This window comes from Chrysochloris asiatica, unplaced genomic scaffold (assembly GCF_000296735.1).
Source record: "Chrysochloris asiatica unplaced genomic scaffold, ChrAsi1.0 scaffold00069, whole genome shotgun sequence".
Classification (NCBI taxonomy): domain Eukaryota; kingdom Metazoa; phylum Chordata; class Mammalia; order Afrosoricida; family Chrysochloridae; genus Chrysochloris; species Chrysochloris asiatica.
Genome location: NW_006408587.1, coordinates 2,551,993 through 2,556,164, shown reverse-complemented (window position 1 = coordinate 2,556,164; position 4,172 = coordinate 2,551,993). Strand labels below are relative to the sequence as shown.

Here is a 4,172-nt window from a genome sequence, read left to right as displayed (position 1 = left end):
GTGATGCTAGAAACTCTGCCACTGATACTTTAAATACCAGCAGGGTCACCATTAGTGGACGGGTTTCAGCTGAGCTTCCAGACTAAGACTAAGAGGAAGAGAGAGCCTGTTTCTCAATGTTGAGCCACTGAAAACCTATGAATAGCACCAAAACCTTTTCAGATATAGTATATCAGGTTGTAAGTAGAGTTGACCATGATAACATAAATGGGTTAAAGCTTTCAGGACCTTCATTTGTTTATGGGGCACAAGTTAAAATTAGGAGAAACAGAGGCAAACATCCATTATAATCAGAACATGGTATGTAGGAAGTATGAACCTAGGGAAACTGGAAATTGTCAAAAATGAAATGGAATACAAAAAATCAAGATCCTGGGCATCAGTGAGCTGACATAGAGTGGTATTTTGAATCTGACAATCATAGTGTTTACTGTGCTGGGAACAACAGATTCATGAGGAATGGCATCACATTCATTGTCAAAAAGAACATTTCAAGATCTATCTTGAAGTACAATGCTGGCTGTGATATGAGTATCCATACGCATACATGGAAGATCAGTTTTTACCATTATTATTCAACTGTACACAACAACCACTAAAGCTAGTAATGATGAAATTGAAGAACTCTGCCAGCTTCTTAAGTCTGAAATTAATCAAGAATGTAATCAAGATGTATTTATTATTACTAGTGATTGGAATGCAAAAGTTGGAAACAGAGCAGTTGGAAAATAATGGTCTTGGTGATAGAAATGATGCTGGAGATAGCATGATAAAATTTTAATAGACTGTTACTGACTTATTTATCACAAATATCTCCGTTAAACAACATGAAAGGATCTCACCAGATGGCATACACAGAAATTAAATTGACTACATCTGTGGGAAGAGACGGTGGAAAAACTCAGTATCATTAGCCAAAACAAGGCCAAGGGCCAACTGTGAAACAGACCATCAGTTGCTCATATGCAAGTTCAGGTTGAAGCGGAAGAAAATTAAAACAAGACCATGAGAACCAAAATATGACCTTGATCATGTGTCACCTGAATTTAGAGATCATCTCAAGGACAGATTTATGCATTAGACACTGAAAACCAAACACCAAAAGAGTTGTGGAATGCCACCAAGAATGTCATACAGAAAGAAAGAAAAAAAGTCATTGAAAAGATAGAAAAGAAAAGAAAAAAAAAGATCAAAATGGGTGCCAGAAGAGTCTCTGAAACTTACTCTCCAGTGTAGACATGCTAAAGGAACTGCAAGAAATGAGGAAGTCAAAGAGCTGAAAAGACAATTTCAAAGGGCATCTCCAAATGACAAACTCAAGTATTATAATCAAATGTGCTAAGACCTGGAGTTAAAAACCAAATGAGAAGAGTACACAACATTTCTCAAACTGGAAGAACGAAGAAAAAATTCAAGCCTTGACTTGTAATATTAAAGAATTCTATGGGCAAAATACTGAAAGATGCAGAAAACATCAAAAGAAGGTAGAAGGAATAATGCACAGAGAACAAAGAAATGGTTGATGTTCAAACATTTCAAGAGGTAGTATATGATCAAGAACTAGGTTCTTAAGGAAGACGTCTAAGCTACACTGAATGCGCTGGCTTAAAAAGCAAAATGAAACAAGACTTCAGGAGTTGACAGAAAACAAATTGAAACCTCTCAACAAACTGATGAGGCACTAGAGGCAGTGATTCATCTACACCAAGAAATTTGGAAGACAGTTAACTGGCCAACCAATTGGAAGAGACCCATATCTGTGCCCATTCCAAAGAAAGGTTACCCAAATGGAATTCAGAAACATATGGAACAATATTATTAATATCACATGCAAGTAAAATGTTGCTGAAGATAATTAAAAAATGGTTGCAGTACATTGATAGGGAACTGCCAGAGGTTTAAGCCAGATTCAGATTAGGGCATGGAACAAAGGATATCATTGCTGACATTAAATGGATCTTGACTGAAAGCAGAGACTACCAGAAAGATGTTTACTTGTGCTTTATTGACTTTGCAAAGGCTTTTGTTTTGTTTTGTTGTCAAACAACTGCAAGGTATTTATTAATGGACCCCAGGGAGTTAACTTCATATCCTAGTTTGCACATCTCAGGGTTAAACGTTTGCTTTGTTTCCTTCACATGATGTTAAATTTGTGTTTTGGAGTAGTTAAGTGACATTGAGTTGGTTCGGACCCTATATAGGGTTTCTGAGGACCAGCTGTTGAACTTGAATTACCTACCTTATGGTTCAAACAAATTTTAAGGGCCAGCACATTAACCCACAGCACCTCACTAGGACCCCAAGTGTAAATAGCACTGCGGACATTTTATCAAATCTAGGATTCGACATATCCCAGAAATGGAGAAAATCTTTCACCTTTGATGATACCATGGAGACCAAGGCAACTTTGTTTAGGTTGATAACTCAGACTTGTTTCATTTGAAAGTTTTTGCAGTGTTTCTTCTAAAAATGGTGGCATTTAAAACTTTTCCTCTTCAAAACCTGCAGTTACATGAATAGATGTAATATAAAAATGTGGACTCTAATTGACCCCATTATTTTTCTGCAAAAAACGATCAGGACAAAAGGTTACGACAGTCTCCTCCCATCTTACAAATGTCCAAGCAAAATCCATCTTATGTAAGAAAGTTGGTCTGAATTTACCTTTGTTAAACTCTAAAAATGAGGAAAACAAAAACTCCAACCATTTGAGGTTATCAGAGCATTGCATCACCGCAATAAAACTGTAGGTTTTAGCTCATGTACTAAAGTGTACAGAAAGAGCTAATTTCAATGCTCCTTTTAAAGAATTTATTTTATACCTATTAGACCACATGGTATGCCATTTTTAAACATTGACATGTAACTTCCTAGTAAGATTCTTAAAGCAAAAACAAAAGCATTTATCTCATTAGAAACAAGATACACTATTCACTTAATGCCTTCAAACATGATTGCACTTTTACTTTCATAATTTGGCAATGCATTCATGACGCAATCTGTAGACAACTACTGTTTTAACAGACAAAGAACACTTTTAAGTAGACATGTCTGTCCTAAACTGCTTATTGGGCATTAATTTTACAAACATTACTTATATTAACGGTAGCGGTGGAGCTGGAGAGTGTTGCGTCTTCTCCAAGCAGCCCAGCGAGAACCACCAATAGTATGGTGGAACTCGTAGCCCTTCCCCAGGCCACGGTTCTTGCGGCCTGCAGATGTCAAGCCATGCATCTCCCTGTGCTTGTGAAGTGGCTTAGTGATCCACTGGGTGTCAGGATTTCTTCTGATAGCTTTATGGAATGGGTCAATGAGGATAACTTCAAAAAATCTGTATGTGGAATCTTCACCAACCCAGTAAGAATTCAGGATTCTTAGGGCCCCACAGTGGCGTCCAGCTCACTCCTCAGCCACAGACTGAAGGCGTCTAGCAAACTTTAGCTTGTTAACACCATGATGGGCAGGCTTGACATACGTTGCACCTTTAGGCACTGGGCGTTTGCAGCCACCTCTGTGCACACAAATCCGGTAGATGACTTAACCTTGCTTGGCCTTGTACCCCAGCCTGTGTGCCTTATCTGGCCGGGTGGGATGGGGGACTCTGTGCAGCGCAGAGATCTGGTGGTACTACCAACAGTGGACCCGCAGAAGAAATCTCATCACATCAGACTGCTTCTTCCTCCATAGTTCTTGGATGTGCTTGTAAGCACCCATCTCAGCTTACCCTGATGGCTGCCGCCAGATGGAAAGAGTGCAAAGGCTTTTAATTGTGTGAATCACATTGTGAAGAATAGGTATTTCAGAACACTTGATTGCATTAGTGAAGAACCATTCAAGAGACAGTTATTAGAACAGAAATAAAGGGATTCTGAGTGGTTTTAAAGTAGGAAAGGTGTGCATCATAGTTGTATCCTTTCACCATCTTTGTTCAATCTGTATGCTGAGCAAATCATCTGAGAACAGGATTATATGAAAAGGAACATGTCATCAGAATTGGAGGAGGTTTCATTAACAACCTGTGATATGTAGATGATAAACTTTGCTTACTTGAAGTGAAACAGACTTAAAATGCTTACTATAGAAGATGAATTGCACTTCATTGTAAATAAAGCAAAATCCTCACAACTGAGCCAATAAATAACATAATGGATTGACGTTATCAAAGACTTCAT

The 4,172-nt window shown here is 38.2% G+C and overlaps 1 pseudogene; it reads right to left on the bottom strand.

Moving 5' to 3' along the window:
• Window positions 1-3,099: 3,099 nt before the first annotated feature.
• LOC102831364 lies at window positions 3,100-3,714 on the bottom strand (annotated as a pseudogene).
• Between the last annotated feature and the right edge of the window lie 458 nt (window positions 3,715-4,172).